Source organism: Pinus tabuliformis, chromosome 9 (genome assembly GCF_031772625.1).
Source record: "Pinus tabuliformis cultivar Carrire ecotype Pingquan chromosome 9, CPIR1, whole genome shotgun sequence".
Taxonomy (NCBI): domain Eukaryota; kingdom Viridiplantae; phylum Streptophyta; class Pinopsida; order Pinales; family Pinaceae; genus Pinus; species Pinus tabuliformis.
In genome coordinates, this window is record NC_142307.1 from 1445832323 (window position 1) to 1445854089 (window position 21767).

Below are 21767 nucleotides of genomic sequence, written 5' to 3' on the forward strand. Positions count from 1 at the left end.
TGGGTAGAAAGTTTCTGTTGCAACAACGTCGTCCTTAGGTGTGGTGTCAGAGATGCCACAAACCATCTGCGATGTTCTGCATCCATGAGCGTCATATTAGCCTCATGGATCGTACTCTTCAGTCGCTGATCCAGATCCTAGGGGTCTCGCTTGGAAGAATTGGGATCTCTTTAAACCCGATGATTGATTGGGTCTATAATTTTGGCCAGCTAAATTCTCTGTTAAACGCATTCTGGATCTCTGCTATTCCTGTATTTCGGTGGAGTGCTTGATATACCATGTCAATGCACGATCTTGCAGCGCACTCACCAATGTAGTCTTCTTAATGTTGTCATTTGTAACCCCTTGTGCTTCCCACACTGCTCTAACCACGAACCAGAACTGGTCCAGATCCTCATTCCCTACTCCTCTGAATATGGGTAGCTTGATCGTGCTCGCCATGGTGAACTACGGGTTTGGTGGAGGTGGAGTGGGTGGAGATGGAGGTGAAGGAGGTGAAGTGGGTGGTGGCCTGGGTGGGGTTGGTAATTGTAGAATGCGTTGCCTTATCAAATTGACTGCACTTCTTAGGGAGGCTCGAGTGAGCTCTTCTTTGCTCTCTCACAAAGGTGAAATTAATGGACTATTTCCTAATCTCTTGCTACGTTTGTAGAACTTTCTGCTTCGTGTCGTTCCAAACATTAATGAATTCACATAACCCACTTTTTCACATAACAACATCTTAATCCAGTTATTCAGAGATTTAATGTACTTACCTCATGGTCCCTAGAGAAAATGTCGTTCTGCTTCGCTATAACTCACAGTTTTGTCTATCACAAACTCAGTGATAAATCCCCCTATTATTCGGTCAAGCCAATGGTCCACAGCTCGCGTGATCTTATCTTCCGATGCCTCTAGTCTGCGCACTAATTTCAGAGTCTACACTATCGGTTGGTCGAGCTTACACCTTCCCTGGCTATCAGCTAACCTTGCGATCTGCTCATACATTTCAGAAGGAAAATATGCAAAGAAGATCTCCTGGATTTCCGTATACACGTAGTGATCCAGCCTCCTTTTCTTGTATACTTGTGGAGTTCTATTTTCCTGTGTCACGAACTCGTGAATATTTTTGTCTAACCACTCTTCAATTTCCTTCTTTGTTGGGTTCTAGTGGCACGACATTAGAAATCCCTTAGGCAGATCCCGGTCCTGGGAACGGAACCATTTTTTGGTTTGTTGGGGCCTAACACAGGTTCAAAAATGATTTACCCAAACAAATCCTGAAACTACCAGCCCTTTTGGCAATAGTCTGTGGTGCGCGGATTGAGGGCTCACCTGAGGTAGTATGGGAGGGTGCTAGAACCAAGTTTCTGCACCCTAGGGATGTCTTGATGAAGTCTAGGATGTTTGTGAACTGAGCTTGCACGCTTGCACTGTTCCGCGCAGCCGCCTGCCCTTCGCAAGTTGTGTAACTGCTTCCACGTAACTCTGTAAAGAGCACGAAGAAGTGCTATCTAGATCCTTTATCCTTACTGTGCTATTATTATAGATCTTACTTAATTGTGTGCACCTGATATTCTTATTAATCATTCAACATTCATAACAAGTGTGTGCAATCATAGAATTTTAAAGAGATGCATAAATATAACAAAAGCATAGACACATGATATTTCAAAATCAACTTATCTTTCATTAATTCTTTGTCCAAGTACAATCCCAACTCCAGCCTGCGCACTCAGCTGTAGGGATCCATGCACACAGCTGCAGAATCTACCGGGCCTCTATAGACTCAGCTACAGAGCCTCTTACTACTACTACAACCCAAGAATCAGACTTACAGACTCAGAGCTAATTCATCATCCAAAACCCATATGACTCCCTTTACACTTAGAGCCTTGCTCTATTTATACAATCGCATGGTCCGCGGAACATGGGTAGGCCGACATATCATACATTAAATTACATTATTTTAGGGTGGAAAACCCTAGACTCTGGTGCTCTGCACCTGCATTTCACGGTGTCTTTACATCACACTTGACAAAAATTCGGGCTTCAAGCCCCAAAACCATACTATGGGGGGATCCGCTACCCAACATTGAACCTGCCATCCATGATTTCACATGTGTATCTTCATCTATGGATGCACCCATTGTTGATCACTCACAAGACACACTAGATGTCATTCCATCATCTGAGAATGGATAGGATAAATTATTGATTGAAAATACACTCGAATTTTCATCTGCCTTTTCCGGAAACACAGAGGATGAATCTATTTGCTTCTCATCTACCACTTTGTTTGATTTATCAGATCATGAGGGTGCGGATGAAATAATTTATTTTTCTGATCATGGCTGTTGTGATCCATTTACTACTATATTCGATCATGATCATGATTCTATCACAGTTGATTTTTCGAAGCCACCTATTTATGATGATCTATCTGATGATGAAGTCGAAATACCCTAGACTGTCAAGATACTTTGGGCCCAGCTAATTGTTATGTTAGGCCCTTACTGTCCTTTGGTTGGTTTCACTTCTGATCAGGAAATTTTTCAATCACTCGATGCTCCTCATCACTCATATATGCATTGAAGATTAATCTCACACATAGATCATGCTTCCTCCATTCAAACTGTACAAGCCCATCACTTATGCATTGGAGAAATCTTACATTGCAAGCACACTTGAACGACACAAGTTGTCTTTGTTTCTTTCGTTTGATTGCATGTCACAATCAAGAGTATGCATATGCTTCAAAGTTGCACACAGTGTCACACAACATCGTGACAAGTCCACAGACCAATGTCATGTACTTTCACTCACTTATGTCCCGTGGAAACTTTTAAACATTAAGTGTGTTTGTCTTCATTGTTGTATCTTTCTTGTTTTTTGGTTCACACAACTCGGTTACTCGCGGACCAAGCCTTCACCAACATGGGTCAACTAATGCACCAGTGGTTGCATTGGAAATATCACTTCACGTGATCAGGTCCATGCAACATTAGCTTAGTCCGAGTAAGAGTAGTGGTTTTTTATAGTTTGTTTGCTTGCATTATTTTTTGCTTACTTTCTTCGCTTGTTTGTTTGTTTGATTGATTGTTTGCTTACTCACTTTGCTTTTGCTTTTACTTCTATTTCTTCTTTGCTTTTTTTTTTCTTTTTTGCTTGTTTTTTTTCCTAGGTTAGTTTCACATGAAACCGTGTATGACTCTTGAAACAAGTTGGGTAAAGTACAAGAAGCCTTGTACAACTATCACTACTTGGTTATTTTTCATACTTCCTCTGTATGAAGAACTTGTTACTTTTGGTCCATGATAAGTCGATGGAAAACACGTATTGTTCGAAGTGAGCCTTGGTGAAAACACAATGCGTGCATGCTAACTAGTGTAACCTACTCTAGTCAGTAGTTTTTGGGTTAACCCTTGGCAGCTCAGTGAAGTAGAGTAAGGTAAGTAGGAAAACCTTAACAGGCACATCAAAGGTATATAATAAACTACATCTCTGAAGGAACAACCTCTTCTGCTCTCAATAAATCAGGATCCCTCTTCCGCCTCTGAAATGAATAAGTCCTATGTATAGTTATGTAAATGAAAATGAAAAAGAAAATGAAAATTGAATAAGGCAAAGAAGAGAAAGGCTTCCTGCGTAGAGAGGTGATGCAAGTAACTCTGTTGGGGTACTAACCAGGCTCGCTAGTAGCGTAGCGATGCTTGTGTTCCTGCGTGACTTCATTTGGGTACTGTGCAGGTCTGCTAGTAGCGGAGCAACACCAGAGATGAAACTAAGACTCTGATGACCATACTGCTTGTGCACCAATATATCCCACAACCCTAATTAAAACAACTATGTTGCCTTGGCTTGGAATGTGCGTCAGTAGACCAAGAGCTTGGAAGATGCTACATCTTACAATCGAGCAAGTGTGAAATCTAGGATGAACTAAGAACTGAACAATACTTCTGGAGGTGTTAGACTTGCTTTTCAAAAACAAGGTCCATTCAGAGAGTTGGAGTTATACCAGTGTGTCGCCAAGTGTTGTAGCAGCTACAACCACCCTCATTTTTTTTTTCTTAGCTTCATTTTGGAGCCTCCCTATCAACCTTTCACAGCAGCATCTCTTGCCTTGTCAAGTACACATGCTTCAATGAGTTTCTAGTAGATTGCTAGGCTGTGCATCAAAGCTTGTTGCATCCCCCTCACAGGTTGTTTCTCTGGACTTGGTCCAGTTGCAGGCTAAGCAGCTCCCTCAAGATCTTGTGCAATTCTAGAGGGGAACCAACCTTCCCTATAGAAATTGCGCAATCTTGTCTGTCAGCCTGCTGGGCTCTAGAATTGCGCAAAACGGCCTGTCAAGATTCACTGAGAAAATTGCTCAATTCTTGCTAGCAGGGCTGCTCAGCTCGGAAATTTCACAAACCTTCTCGGAAGCCAACCCAGATCCCTTTGAGAAGTGCATATTTTCCCATCAGGTGAGCAGGTTGTTTCATGTGCCATTGACTTGACCGGTTCCACCTGGGACTGGGAAAAATTGACTTGCATGCATGGGCTGCTTTTTCTCAAAATAGAAAAAAGAAACATGCAAAGGGGCATCCCTTGTTTCAGGGAGCTATTTTTCACAGCTGGAGGTTACATGCAAAGATCATTTTAGAATCTTTCCTCCAAGTGTCGCATTTTACTAGATTTGTGGAATGCTTGTCATGAGCCTCAAACTTATTTATTTGATGCTTCAGAGCCCACTTATTCACATCGATCTTGGAGCTCTGACATCCCACAACACATCCAAGAGTCTTTGACACATCTAGCTTAGCTATTCATGGGTAAGTTGTCTTAACTTGTATTTTACAACATTTCTATCGCTTTTTTTGTTTTGGCTTGTGTAAGTGTTGTTTGCTTGATTTTTGTGAACGCTTGCTGTCATTGACATGCATACCAGTTTTTACTAGCACCGTTTCAGTTTTCGTTAGCATCTCACTGATATCGCATGCATGCAATTGTTTTGCATGAATAGTTGCCGATTCGGTGATTCAATTCACCCACATGCATGTTGTTTCATTTTCTCAATGTTTCATTCACTATTTGCATGCACGAGCATTCACTCCTTCTTACACTTTGAATCGCCTTGCATCACAATCACATTTTCTTTCACTTGCTCGACGACAGGTTTGGGCAACCTTAGCTCGAACTCTGCCTCACCAAGACAACATTGTGCAATCTTGAGAGGGAAGGCTTTATCTTTGCCTCACGAAATGCACATTTATGCCCAATGGCTATCCTCCAGTATTACATTGCGTAATTTTGAGGGATAGTGAATGTTGGCCTAGAATATTGCGCATTGCAGTTAGTGGGCCTGTAACCATTTCCAGCTAAAATTGTGCATTGTACAGTTCCAGGAGCTAGTAGGCCAGCCTATATTTCACATTGCACAATTCTAGTAGTCAGTCAGCCTCCCGGATACCCCAGACTACCTTTTGCACAAGTCTGGTAGCTACTCTCCCGGCCTCCCAAGAAAAATTGTGCAATCCTTACCGATCAATCCCCAGGTATCTTGCATGTCATTCCTTAAGTTTTCTTTGGTTTTAACTTACAGATTTATTACCATGCATGTAGCCTTGTCTCTAGATCTAGTAGGTGTTCATCCACCTCTTAGCATTTTCAGGATCAATGGCCTCCAAGAGAGTAGGATCAAAGGACACTGACGGAAGTGAAACTGGAGCAACAATGAGTGAGTGTCTACAAGTCTGTCGATCTATGAAGATACCAAGATGATTGTAGACAAGGACATCAAGTTGAAATGGCAAGATCTCAATGATGCATTTGCAGGCAAATTTTGTGAAGACCTTTAAGACTGCTAAGTTTATGTGAATATCCACAAGTCTGAATTGTACCAGATTGCATGCAGATATCCCGTGCTACTGTGTGTGGGCATGATAAATTGGATAATCTTAAGATGATGACATTAACCAAAGTCATTGGGATGGAGATTGCTACCTTTAGGGTACAGGATTATGATGAGATGTATCAGATGTTGAACCTTGTGAGAGACTCCATTTAACATACCCAGGAATGCCAACTCCAGAGATATCTTGAAGAAATGGGTGAAGAAGCTAGCTAAATTCAGGATGACATGCAACCAGGTCTACCAGACGAAGATATTGTGGAAGTGTATCAATACTTGGTCATCTTAGCATGTCATCTGTATGGCTAAGAAAGCACAAAAACCTTCCCATAGGGTTGGGTGATCGTGTTGGACCAATTGGCTAGAGAAGGTAGATCATGAAACTGGTCTGACATGTTGGCTTATCAACTAAAGGAAGAGCTATATCAACAGCTACCCAAAGGTATGAAAGTAGGAATCTACATGTCCGCCTACATCTTGGATGCAATTTGTGCACGTCAGGAGTTCCTGGGCTTGAAGTGGGCATGGACACCGACGAAGGCTATTATGAACAATTATGGTAAGATGTTGTCTGCATGCAACTTCAGAGGAGTTATCATGTAGCTATCTGATCATTTTGTCACCCTGGTTTACAAGATGATATTCAAACACGATCCACCCTACATGTCGAAGGAAAAAATGGAGGCACTGCTTGACATAGCTGATTGGTATGCCTCACTATTTGACACCTTAATATGGATGTACAGTGTAGAGAATCCTTCGCATTTTCTACCGAATTTTTCCTTGGACATGCTTGTCATGCAAGAATTATGATATCACATCTCGACAGGATTGACAGCTAGGCTGCACCTGAAGAAGAAGGCACCTTGGCTGGATCTTTTGTTGTGGATCGAGTTGCAGATCAGGTTTCAAGCATGCAGATGTCGAAGCAGAGCATATGAAGAAAGATCCATTAGACCTCCGAAGTTACAATCCGTATGATCGACATTGTCTTGAGAAAAGATCACTATGTGAGAGTACAACTCAACTAGATCCATGAGGCATTTCATTGGGTGGAGGAAGACCCATTGAGATATTGCTATAGTTTCTCCAGACCTAATGAGCTTATCGGCCTCGTTGTGGAATGGGTAGTGAAGCAATGTGAGGCAGCATCCTAGAGAGTAGCAGAAGCAGCAACAACAACAAAGGTGAACATACCAGTGCGTGAGAAGGGCAAGCGGAAGATTGTTGACATCATGGAGGAAGAGAAAAGCTGCAAGTTCTGAGGAGACCCACTTGTGTAGAAAGTAGCTTTGGCAATAGAGGTAAAGAGGCAATAGTGCAACAAGAGAAACACACAAAGGAAGAGAGAGAAACAGAGAGTGGAGGAAATGGAGAAGGAGTTGCATGAATTGAAGGAGCGACTCTGGAGGGAAAAAGATCTACGCAGACAGGAGAAGGAAGCACAGAAGGAATAGGTGTAGCTGGAGGTGCAACTTGTATATACAGATGAAACTACACCCGTACAGGTAGTGGAATGATCAAAACAACTGGCATGAGGTAGAGAGGGTGAACGATCGTAGGAGAAAGACTTTGCTCAGGAGATAGAGAAACCACTTGAACAGATGGATATAGATATGGAGCAACAGGAGTTACAACAAGACATCAAGCTCATGCCTCACCACCAAGAGGTCGATCCACCAACTTCACAACATCTAGAAGAGGAGCAAGTCCCAAGTGACCAAGGAGACACTGACATCCTTGGAGATCAGCCAGAAGGAGAGATGCACAACATCTCATTCGACGAATCTCAGCATAGAGTTATTCAATCTCGCAGAGTGTTGACTCAGGATGATTATACATCTCCTACGTAGTTTGAGGAACGAGTGATCAGATATGATATGTGCAAACATCCAGTAGAATTGGTTGATGCTACTAGAGCATATGCTGAAGCCACTAGCTCGAGTGTTCGCTTCCTGATAGCTGAGAACGAGCGAATGGATAGGGAGCTACAAACGACCAAGTAGGGAGGATAATTAGTTACATCATCCGCCTGAGAAGAATTGAAGAAGGAAATACTGAATGAACTATTTTCCCTTGATACAGTCATGCAGGTGTTGTATTCCAAGTTTGGCACCATGCACAAGGCAGTCACCCATCTCAATGGTTGGTAGCACCGATGTGCTAGAAGAGCACGTATCTTGTCGAACGTGCATGCTACTATAAACATGGATGATGAGATATAAGGGAACCTCGCTTCACTTTCCTAAGATGATGAAGCCCAGAGCGGTCGAGTTGGAGGCATGCATCTGGAGTCAGATTTTACAACTATGAAGAGCTCCCACAGCTCATCACTACTCTACAGGATTCCCATGCATGTGTATTCAAAAGTATGGATGTTGTGGCGCACGCACATGCGATCCCATCTATTGGGACACTCACCCAGGTGAAGATAAAGGCATAGGTCTGACTAGAGCTTAACTCATACTTTGATGAGTCGATGTGCATAGCCACCATCTCAGACTTGTCCATCAGTACAGACACCATGCATAAGTATGTTGCTTGTCCGGCCACACTCAAGACAATGATGCGCATGCTATCAAGCGAGTTGGATAGGGGAACCCGAGTAGTGTACCGGATGCTATGGAGACAAGAGTTTGTTTCCAGACATATGTCACCTTAAAGTACATGGACACCATCACGGACTACCAAGCTCAGCATTAGTTCGCTACTATCAACCACCATGAAGATGTTGAAGAGTTGGTCTTTCAACAGTTTTCTGAGGCATAGTGATGTCTTGCATGGCTTGCTCATGCCATTTTGTCTCACATGGGTACATGTGCATTTTAATATAATGTCTTGTCAAGTGTAAGTTCAAGTGTCGATAGTTGGATGTAATGGTCATAGAATAGATGAAGAGTCATGAGGGTAGTTGAATTGTCATAGAGGGGAATGTCAAGGGCCACCCCACCCTTTACTATAAATAGTCCCTCATAACTCATTGTATAGGATTTTTGTTAGCTGAGCTTCCGATAGGAGTATCTTAGAGAAATCTTGGACAGTATTGTAATGAGACTTGGCTTCTCCATTGCGTAGATCTAGTATATCTCTTTGGAGGAGTAGGTGGTTGTGGCTGTAACGTTCCGCTGTCGAAACTAGTGGTTGGACATGGATGTATTGTATGACTGGAACTTACACTTTTTAATATAAAAGAGCCAACACATTTCATGCATATGTTGTATTGTATTTCAGCTATCTTTAGTACTCTAAATGATATATGTATATGTTTTCTTACGAATGCATGTGTAGCTATTTATGTATATGTATGTATGAATGTTTCTCAAATGTGTTGTTGGTTTAACCATAACTTTGGATTGTGAGCTAACTTTCCTTCCATGTTGTGATGCATATTTTCTCATATGTTCCCTTCTTAACTCCCTTCTATCAGAGGTTTCCAAGGGGTGCACTCACATCACCCTCTGTGTGTTATAACCGCTCATGCACCTTCCTTGACTTACTACACATGTAACACCATTGCTGCCAACAGGACATCTTACTTGCTTCTGTGCGAAACCATGGTCAAGGCATTACTGTACAACCCACTACTGCGACTCCTACACCAAACTGTATGAGGTATAATTGAGACTTCTTATCAGGGAGATTGCCTAAGATGTTGGTGGGTCCAGCACCGTTAATATGAGGTTCAAGCTTTCCTTGGAAAAATTAATTTTTTAAGAAGGTTTATCCCTAATTATGCAGAAATAGTTAAGGACATACACGATATGCTGAAAAAGAACAATGAAGTCAAATGGTATGTTCTTGCTAGGTATGCATTTGATCCGATTAAAGAAACCATTGCTAAAGTGCCCATCTTAGCGAGTCCAGATTACTCTAAACCTCTTAGTGTCTTTTCTTTTGCTTCTAAAACTACCTTAGTTGTTGTTCTTTTGCAAAAGAACAAAGATGGAGATGAACAACCCATTGCATTTTTTAGCAAGGTTATGAGAGATTTGAGCTAAAGTATGACATCATTGAAAAACAAGCCTATTCTTTACTTTAAGCTATGAAATCCTTTAGAGTCTATCTCCTCCACTCTTCTATAAGGAAAGTAGAGGGAGATGGATAACTAAAATTTTAGAGTATGATCTTATCATCAAGAATACAAAATTGATAAAATGTCAAGGCCTGGCTAAGCTCCTTGCTAAATCCAATTGCAAGATCTTAGGAATAAATTCTATTTTTGAAATCCCCACTGAGAACAATCCACAAGAACCTTCTGCAAGCCCCAGATAGGAGAATCCACAAGAACTTTTTGAGAGCCCAAATAAGAAGAATCCAAAAGAACTTTCTCAAATCCCAATACAAGAGAATCCATAAGAATCTTCGGCATCAGATCAATCAATTTTGATTGACATTGATGAATTTTTTTTATTATCAGATTGGTACTTGATACTGTGAAATTTGTTTGAGAATTTGAATGTCCACATGAATTCAATAGAAATCAATGTAAAACACTAAAGTTGAAGGTTGTAAAGTAATGTATTATGAATGAAAATTTGTATTGGAAGGATCCTCTTAGCATGTTTTTACTTTGCCTAACACAAATGAGACAGAAGGGATCATTGATGAATTTCATGCAGGAATTTGTGGAGGGAACTATGCTTGGAGGGCTACATCATACAAGATCTTAATGGAAGGCTTCTATTCACCTACCTTCTTTGCACAGGTCATAGCAAAGGTTAGGAGTTGTACACAGTGTCAAATGTTTGCTGGAAAGAAGAGATTAGCAACTCTTCCATTGGTTCTAGTACTAGTCCAAGCACCATCCCTTCAATGGGGATTGGATTTAATTGGTGAAATTCTTCCTCCATCAAGTAGTCGACATAGATGGATATTGAGTGCTACAAATTACTTTACCAAATGGGTAGAAGCCATTCTAGTCAGAAATGCAAATGATGCTGTCATTTTCAAGTTTATTGAAGAATATATATATTGTCTAGATTTTGGATGCCCCATCCAAATAGTGACAGACAATGCACAAGCATTCAAAAATACTATGATGATTGAGTTTTGTAAGAAATATCAGATATTTTTGCATAATTCTACACCATACTATCCATGGGGAAATGGACTCGCAGAGTCCTCAAATTTTTTTCGTTAAAGTTATAAAGAAAACATTGGAGGATCATAAAAGGAGTTGGGATAGTCATCTCATTTATGCACTTTGGGCCAATAGGATTTCACCGAAAAGATCAATAGGTAAATCCCATTTTTAGCTTGTTTATGGAAAAGAAGCTATATTTCCCGCACATTTAACTTTTCCTGTTATGAAGTTTTTACAAGAGTCAAACGAAGAGCTAGATGACCTCTCTCGAAGAATAAATCAGATCATAGAATTAAATGAGGATAGAGATGAAGTACATTACAAGATTAAGAAATATCAGAGAAATGAAAAGCTTGTTTGATAGGAAAGTGAGGGAAAGAGATTTCAGAGAAGGCGATTTGGTACTGAGATGGGATGCTACGAGAGAAGAAAAAGGAAAACATGTCAAGTTTGACAACCTTTGGTTGGGACCTTTTAGCATTGCTGAGGTCAAGGGTAATAACACTTTCATTTTGTAGAATTTGGAGGGAGAGTATTCCTCATTGCCTGTCAATGGGAATTACTTGAAGCACTACATTCAGTATTGAGAATTTTCCATTCATTCATCATTGTATTACACCAAAGGGTTTTATTTTACATGCAGTGTGTATTTGTTTCAATAGAGACCCCATTCGCCTGAGGAGAAGGTGTATGGATCTGCAAGTTCTCTGCAACCTACAAGAGGAAGAAGTCCCCATTTGGAGCCAATGTTGTAACATGCTTTATTTTTGATAAGTTAGTTTTTATTTAATAAAAGAGGGTATGAAAAAATAAATAAAAAATGAAAATACGAATAAAAAAATAAAAAAAATAGATGAAATAAAATCCCATCAAAAGATTTTTTTTTATATAACTGTGCTTTCTTAAATGCCACTTCATCAAATAAACTGTACTTGTAATAAATAAAGGTTTATGTGCAACCTGTTTTTATGCCACAACCTTTTCTTCTGATTTGGATCAAACTATTTAACCTTGATTAAATCATTTAAATTTTTGTATTAGATTAGTGAATAAGTTCAACCAAACAATTTAATCTTGGTTTAACATTAGAAGATAGGATTGAATAGGATAAATAAATGGCCTAATATGCTTAAAAATTGGCCAAAATTGTACCAGAATAGGATAATTAGTAAGTTAGTTAAATAAGGGCAGCTGGTTTAAATGTGCCCAAATTTGATTAGTTTTCAATTAGCATTTAATTACATTTTAAAAAGGTGATTAATTCTTTTGTAAATAAAAATTTATATGATTTTTATCCAAAGTTCATATAGGACAAAGCTTATTTGTCAGCAAGCAATAAAGTGCATACAATAGCTGACGGTGATCCGCCTCCCCACCCAGATCAATGACAGGGAAGCTACTTCACACCCCCTCACCATGATACGAGATAACCGTACGGGGGGTGTGAAAAGTTTTTTTACCTGCATACACCCCCCGTTTACGGGTCACCATCTTTGCACTTCACACCCCCATCGCTCCTTACAACTTACCACTACCCACCGTCCGAAATCTATCTTCCTTCCTTCCTGCGCTTCCTCATATCATGCCAACGATAACACCTCCTTCCCTATCCATGTCCAACCACTCCACGTCACGTGCCCTCACCCGTTACCACTTACCCATTGACACCTATCTATTTCTGCCATTTATTGGCTCTCGTTGTTTATCTCCTTGTATTAAATTCCTAATTAGTCGATCATCAACGACTTTCCTGTAATGGTAGCCTTAATCCAATGATAAATATACCTTCAGCCTGCTACACCTACTTTCTTCAATTTTTATTTCACTATTTGCTTCACTGTTCCTCTTCTCACATATTCGTACCATTTTCGAGCCTGCAACAGTAAGCATCCTCTCAATGTATCTCTGCAATTTTTCTACCATCCTATATTTCAGTTTTATTATGGCTCCAAATAAGAAAGACAAGCCATCTACTAGTTCCTCTACAACATAGGAAACTCCAAAGGCCTCTGATGCCTTAGCCCTGGACCATATCCCATTAACTAACCAATATTTCAAAATCGCAGAAACAAAATGTGAATTCGACATGTTGGAATTGTACAATTGGCTAAAACAAACATACTTTGACTTTGAAGATGAAATAAACCTATGGGAATCCCTTCTACCTCTGTATATGTTTCCTCATACCTATTCCTTTGATGATTTAGTCATTTGATGCCAAGCCAAGTATAATCCTTTACAAAGAACAATGGTATCTCAGAATGGATACATTATGATATCTATCACTCTAGAAACCATTAATAAAACGCTTTTGATCCCTGAAAATGATTCCCTTAGATTTTTCTCCATTGTAGCCTTAATTGACCTATATCACAAGATGGCCTTCCCCCAAAGAGCTCAAATTTTTGAGATCTTTCTCCTTGAACATGCTGAGCTCCCCAAAAGGAATCCACCTTATTCAGCATCTATGTTCCCTAAGAGAGCCAAACACATAATTTCCCTAATTTCTTTCTTGTTAGGCTACCAATCAGATCAATGGGTAGATGAGGCTATCCTAGGCTATCTGTTATTTTTTTCCACAAAAAAAAAACACGCCTTCATTTATAACTACAGTCAATTTATTGCAGAAGCTATGCATGAACAATTAATTAATATCACTACTGAAGGATTGTTCAAATACTCCTTCATGCTAGTTCATATGTTTATTTTTCAACAGGGAGACAGGTTACCAATTGTTTTGCACAAGAAGGGTGATCAGAAAGAGAATCAAGCAGTGACACAGTTGACCCAATTGGTTAGGAAGAACTCAACTGAGTTTAGATTTTAAAACTTCATTGATTTCTTCATTCACCCAGTTGCACAGCTTCTTAACAGTTAGAGTGAACCCAGGATCAATATAGAAATCAAAAGGATCCTGCATCTTAGTGATCAAGTTATAATAGGAGGTTGGTATCTTTACCAGAACAACATAGAGATCAGAGTATATGTCTGTGAATTGGCTCCATATAAGTTGCCAAAATACGTTCCAATGAGAATTTTCTCTTTGGAATATATTAGGCAAATGATGAATATGGATGAGCTTAATTTTATTTTAGGGAAGCAGAGATTAGAGTTCAAGATAAAGGCACAGGTAGGATCATTCATGTATAATACTATATTAGCAGGTTTAGAAGTAGATGCCATACTAAAACAGATGGGTTTCCAACCAAGATTCACCTGGTCTTATGACCCATTCAATGTTATCTCAGACTTAAGGGTGGAACTCAAAACCACACCTTACAATCATACAGCAAGACCAGAAATTGGGAAGTTTAGAAATCAAGAACAGTGGGAAGATAATATTCTTCAAGAAGCAAAAGAATAGGTTTTACCTCCTTCTACTCTTTAGACTCCTACTTGTCGAACCAAGCATGACAAGATGCCCAGGGAAGGATCTTCACCATCAGTAGCTGGAGAAAAGGAATTCATTCACTATCAAAAGAAAGCAAGGACTGAATACAAAGGCACTACCACTACTCAGGGATAGAAGGAACCTATCATCATCAATTTAGATGATTCACAAGTATTTATAGATACAGAAGAAATTGTAATCACTACTCCATCTTCTTTTTCAGCTTCACAATATTTTCTAGAAATCACTCAATCTACAGGACCAAGTGAAACAGAGGAGCCAAATGTATTCACTAATTTCCTTCAAATTAAGTAGAATAATGAATATTTAAGGGAAAATTTTTATGCACAGTTTTGGAAGCAGACTTCTACTTCACATCATAGGTTGTTGACAACCTTTGACAGTGAAAAGGGAAGAATGAAAATGGCTTTTCTACAGGCTCAAGTGCCTTTTCCTAAGGGTTCTTCTAATTACAACAAAACTGTATTTTATTTTAATGATAATTAGCCTATAAACCCAATTGATCAAATGGACATTCATATGTAGTCTGTTGAAATGCTTTTCTCAACCATGACCAATACTGTTATGGCATTTTCAAAACTCAAAATTTCTTTGTCAAATGTGCAGTCACAGTAGAAGATTGAGAAAATAGCATCTTTAGCAAAGGATAACAAGGTCAAGTCATTAGAAGACTTAGTAATTAAAATTGAATATGACCCTACTAATATTAAATATGCTAAATATATTAACAAGAAGAAAAACATAGATATTGCAGCATTGAGGAAGCAGCTAAATTGCCTTCTACAAATGACCCCCAGACCAAGGAGATAGCAGAAAATGAATAGCACAAGGAGGAGATTCTCAAACTAATCATTGAGCAGAATGTACAGATAAAGACCATGGAGGATGAAATTGAGAAATTTCTTAAGGAAAAAGAGCCATTTACTCAGTTAGCCGGAGCTCCCATCACATCTATTCCTATTACATTGTCTAGAATAGTAGGGGAATTTACATCAACCACAGTAGAATCTACATCAATAGCAGAGGTTTGAACAAACTCTCATAGGAGTTGACTCACCAAAAAAAAGAAAATGAAAGGCTTCATAAGAAATTCAAGAATCTGGAAGCTCAGAAGATAAAGAATGACACTCTGTGTGTTGAAGAAATGCAAAAAACACACAAGTTGAACAAAATAATTAAAGAGTTGCAGACTGAGTCATTGATTGCTCAAACCTTGGCCCAAGCCAAGGAAAACATTTGGGCAAATTCAGTTGGGCCATAACTAAAGTATGGACCTCCATTTAGGTCATTTTTGAGCAAGTGGAGCTCATAAATAGATTTAAGACAACTATTAATGAAGTAAAGAAGCTTCTTAAAGAGAAACCAAGTGAAGCCACTACATGATCAGAGTTCTAAATTAAAAAAACAGGGCCGAGTTGGAGAAGATTGAGATTCTAGACAAAACATAAACCATTTTGGAGATCAAGAAGGTTTTGCAGAAAAAGAACTTGATGACTTAGTTAGAGACTAAATGCCAAACCTTCAAGGTTTATTTCCAAAGGTTTCATTTTAAGTTTATTTTAATTAATTAGACAAGACTACCAGGATTAGTGGGCACAAATGACAGGTTGATCAGTTTGGAAGAATACTTCCAAAAGATTTATACTATAGCAATTGATAAATCAAACTTTGCAGGCATAAAGGGTCATATTACAGGGAAACAAGCATTATAATCTTTAGATTTTGACTTGAATATTAAGCATGAGATTAAACATATTTTTGTAAATAAGCCCACTTTTGAGAAGTACACCGAGGTTGATGAAGTTGACAAGAAATTGGTAAATCTTGGTATACCAAGTGAAGAACAATGGGATCGCTTGTGTGAAGTTATTGAGTAACTTTCATTAACAACTGAAGGACAATTGGGCAACACATTTTAGAGACCACATCATCAATAGATTCCTAAAGAATAGTGCAAGCACTTTGCAGTTTTGAAATTCCTATAGTTTTGTACTATTTTTGTATTTTTGTTTTGAAAATATCTAGACGAATTTTTTGTATAAATAACTCCTCCATCGAGTTATTAAGGGTTGAACCCTTGTATGAGCTTTGAGATTTGCTAAGTTAATGAAAGGATTCTGAATTTTCCTTTATACTTTTGTCTCCTAGTAAGTTTTTCATATGTGCTTATTTCATTATGTCTTTCTTCATATATTTAATTCTTTATGCAAGGATCTGGGTAAGATCATACTGAGTATCAGTGAGTCTTAAATCCCTTGTGAAGTTATCAACAATAACTAGTTATTGTTGATAACTTCACAGGGGATTTAAGACTAACTGATACTTAGAATGTATATTAAATCAACCATTATCAATTAAATCAACCCTTGTAAATTAAAAAATATTATATGAATTGAAATTACTGAAAATATTAATATCTTATATAAATAAGAATTAATTGAAGTTAATTAAAAACAAAACTTTATAATTACCACTAAAATAATATGAAAATATATATAATATTAATTTTAAGCCATCATAAATTCAATGAATTTGATAATCATGTAGTTGCATCCCTTATGAATAAGATAGAAGAACAATTTAAATGCCTTAAGTTGTTAATGAATCAAGCATGGAGTAGGGAATGGAAAATCATTTTCACCACTGTATTTAACTATCAAGGAAATAATATTAAAATATCAATAATACTAATTTTAAGCTATCATAAATTCAGTGAATTTGATAATTGCGTAGTTCCATTCCTTTTAATGAATAAGATATAAGAACAATTTAAATTCCTTATGTTATTAATGAGTAGAGGATGGAGTAGGGAATAGAAAGTAATTTTTCCACTATATATCACTGATTGTATTTTGTTATATTATTCTTTTTAGCATCCTTGTTTTCATATTTATCTTGAAAAAGAAAGCACCGAATGACGATCCAACTGCATTACTATGAGCAAAAGATTTGGTACTGAAGCATTCTTGCAAGTCGGGTAGAGGGATGGTATGATTTTCATGAATCTTAAACAATGTCAAAACTAACATGTCGGCACTCGATCTTGGAGGTTCATAGGAAGCCAACTCCATTGGCTTCTTATTTAATATTGAAACATAAAGAATAAAACATGGTTAACAAGATGATGAAATTTTGATCTATTGGTAAATTTCAAGGCCAGGCAAAGAAACAAAACCATGATACCTATACCATGTTTCGTGGTGAAAAGAAAATAAACAGTGAGCCTGCATGACACCAAGATTAAAATTGTTATTAAGAAACTAGTTAATATATTCTTCATGGCATTTTATCTGAAATTTTTTTGATTGCAGATGTATTATAACATACTAGTGCAGATACATCAATGAATCCCCCACAAAGTATTTGAATGAAAATATAATAAGAAAGAAAATCTATTGTGGTGGAAGAAGATGCGTGCGATAGAGAAAAGAAGAGAAGAGCGTGGAAGAGTCTGAGTAGGTTTATTGTTGAGAAATGACAATAAGAAATTTCAGTTTAATTTGTCCTTGAATTAACCTGAGAATCAAAATCAAATTCTATTCTCATAGAAACTTGTAAATAATTAATTAAGTTTAATTAACTTAATTAGCTTAGGAATTTCAAGTTGGAAGTACGTTTGAAGTCATGTATATGTTCTCCCTAAGTTTTAGTGGTCCAAGATGAGTTTCATTGTGAGTTGTAAATTAGATTAACTCAGTTTCTTGAGTAATGTTTAGTTAAATTAGTTCCAAACTATTTGTGGAACTAATAGAGAATTAATAGTCAGTTGGTGCACTAGTGCATCCACAAGTGTCACTCTAGTTAACCGCATATTCCCTCATCAGAAACTCATGCATGTTGATTCTAAGAAAGACCTAGTTGAAGATAGAGTGTAGGGACAATGTATTATCAGTTGTATGATTTACTGAGTTATAAATATCATGCATGAAATCTTAAAAGAACTATGTTTGGATTGCGGAGTTTTGGAAGCATGAATTCCCTTTAAATACGAGCTATTCATCCTAAGAATTATGCAAGAGATTAGGGGCTTGGAGAGCTACTGAATAGGCTAAGGATTTGGCTTGAGTTAGCTTGTGAGCTGAGAGAGTTGAGAATACTTCCGCGGAATTGTTCTAGTGAGAACAAGCTTTGTATCTTCATTCATATTTATGATATATGCAATACAGATAGTGGAGGAGTTTTGAGTAGTGGCTTTTCCTAGATACATCTTGTGTTATGTGCCATCGATTTGTCTTCTTCTTTTTCATATTGTTTTCATCAATCTATTGTCTTCCGCTAGTTGAAATGGAAGTAGATTCTTGTCCCGTGCTTTAGTAAATTGCATCTTGTCAATATACAAGATTTTCTACATGGTATCGAAGCTGAGAACATTAAATTAGAGGAATTTTGAAGTTTTGAGTTTTGGGTTACAAGTGAAATTCAACTTTGCAATACATGCTTTAGGATTGGTTGATGGTGTTCTAGGTTTGCAGCTCGAGTATGCCTTGGAAGGAAGCTTGAATTTTACAGCCTAGAGGGATAAATGGAGGTTGTGATGGAGGATAATGGCTTGAAGGGTTTTGTTGATCAAGGAATTCCTAAGCCTGCAACATCTTATGCACAAAATTTGGCCAAATAGAAGAAGTGTGTGGGAAAGGCGAGGTGGATAATCATTGAGGCAGTTCGAGACCACCTTTTCTTGAGTCTCCATGGCAAGGAAACTCTTTATGCTATTTGGAAAACATTGACAAACTTGTATTAGTACAGTAGTGAACAAAGGAAATTGGCACTGAAGGAAAAACTTGAAAAAATCAAAATGGAGAAAAGCGAGATGATTCCAAAATACTTGACCAAGTTCACTCAGTGTTGTGATGAACTTGGAAGTGTTGGAATCACCGTTGTCGTGGATGATACGGTGTGTCTTTCTCTTCTAGGACTTCCAAAGAGTTGGCATAGTTATCAAGAATTTATCAATGGTTGGGAGAAGTTGCCGAATTGGGAACGATTGTGGTCAGATTTGGTGCAGGAGGAGATAAGGAGGAAAACTAGGGATGACTCTTAATTAAAGATTGATGATGAAGATAATTGTGCCTTAGTGATTAAGGTGAAGAAGTGAAAATGGAAATATTCCCATTCCAAATCAAATTCTTATCATAGAGGTAAGAAGAAAGAGATGACGAAATTTAAGTGCATTAATTTTCATGATCTAGGCCATTTTGCTACAAATTGTCCAAGAAGAAGTGCTTAGGAGGAGAGACGGGTGAGGCTTTGGCCTCTCAATTTGAATTGGAATTTTCCCTCATTGCATGCATGGTGTCATCAATGATGGGAAGTGTATGGTACTTACATAGTGGAGGTCTGTTCCACATGACTGGAGACAAAGAGTTATTCAGTGACCTAGAGGACAAAGATCTCAGGATGCATATCGAGATGGGTGACAATGGGAAGTATAGTCTTACTAGATTGGGCATGATTGATTTTTAGAGGGAGCATGGGGGTCCACTCACCTTGAAGAATGTTATATATGTGCCTGGACTAGAGAAGAACTTGGTATCCATTTCCATGCTTAGGATAGAGTCTATGATGTGATCTTTTCGAAAGGAAAAAGTTTTCCTTCGACACATAGCCACAGGTTAAGTAAAGAAGAGAGCGATTCGGGCATTGATGTATATTTTCATTGATGTCGAATATGGAAATATTCTGGGATATTAAATGTTGATATGAAGCCAAGGAGAAGCATAGCAGATCTGTGAAGTAACAAGAGCAAGAAACCAAGGAGGAAAGCCATTAGGGAAGTCATTGGAAGACATGAACATGAGCTATCAAAGAAGAGCTATTGGAAGAGTTTATCATAAGCCATCAAACAGTAGCCATCGGAAATCACAAAGAAGCCACAAGAAATCCAAGCCAAGAGTAAGAGTTGGTTACAATCTATTTTTATTGAAATATTGCAAGTACCAAGAATAAGAACCATATCAGAGATACCACATGAAATATCGGAAGTAATATCGGAGGATTTAACATATCAGAGTAGTTAAAATAATTAGAGGAGTTTAACATATCGGAGGAGTTAAGATATTAGAGAAGTTAAGGAACATCTGAGTATTAAATAATGGAAACTCTTTAAATTCCCAACGCATGTAATAAAACCTTTTTAACAAAAGTCCACAGCGCATCGGAGTTAATATATCATGGTTTGCAGATTTCTGTGGTGTGGTTTTTGAGGTTCAGAATTCGGATATTCCACAGTCTTCATTTTATGTTGTCTACGTTTCGAGTCTAGAACAAGACTCATCATCAGGACTGATTTACAAAGAAGAGAAACATGAGTTATAAATATGATCAAGGAGTTGTAAAGTAAAGCCGACCAGTTCAATATTGTTTATTTTATTTTAATTATTTATTATTATCTTCTTCATAAAATATTTTATAAATTTCTCTATTATTTACTTTGTTATAATAATGATTTACTAGTATAATTGTTAACATATTTTTATTAATATATCTATAATGGTTATAATAATTCATGATGTTATTTATATTCCTACCTTTATGCTCTTTTGTAATAAGATTAGTTCTTTAATTTTCATTTTAATTATATTCTAATTAAAATTACAATAGTTTATTTAATTATGGGCAAAGTGTAGCCCACGGGGCTTTGGATTGATGGTGAATGGGTGCGCTGTTAAGGCACTCCTTGCGATAGGTCACCGGTTCAAATCCCGTGGTACGTAGGTTAGTATTAACAAGCAAAAAAAAAAAAAAAAAATTATGGGCAAAGTGTTAAATTACTACTATAATACCTATAGGTTTTAGATTTTTTTTTCGTTTATTATGCATTACCACTCGAATTCCCTCATTGTGACATGAGTATTGCGGACAAGATAGTTCCATCACAATACACCCTAATAAATTCACATCCACCATATGAGAACCTTCACATCAAAACTTATATAGGTTTGTCATTTAAAAACCTCCGACTGCGATAATAATGTGAACCCAACTTGTTCCAATAAAACACGCCCTAGTGTATTATCACATACACCTCATCGTAACTCATGTACCACAAGTCTTAAAAGGGATGTCACTTAAAACCACCAATTGCAATATTATTATAGGCTGCTGGATTGCGATAAAGCTGTGGACCTGACAAATTTATTAACAACTGTTTAATATCACATCTATCCTCTCCGTCGAAAATAGGGGCACCAGCTATGTTATATCGTGAAGACAAAGGATTGTGATTGTGATTTAAGTAGTGGACATGGCATGTGGGGGACTTCTAGACATCTATTATAATAATGGAAGTTTGTAAATAAAATAGGGTTTATGATATATTTGTAATGTGCGACACCAATACACAAGTCGGCCTCTCCTCCAATGACATGTCTTTTGGGTATTGATGAGATTCATATATA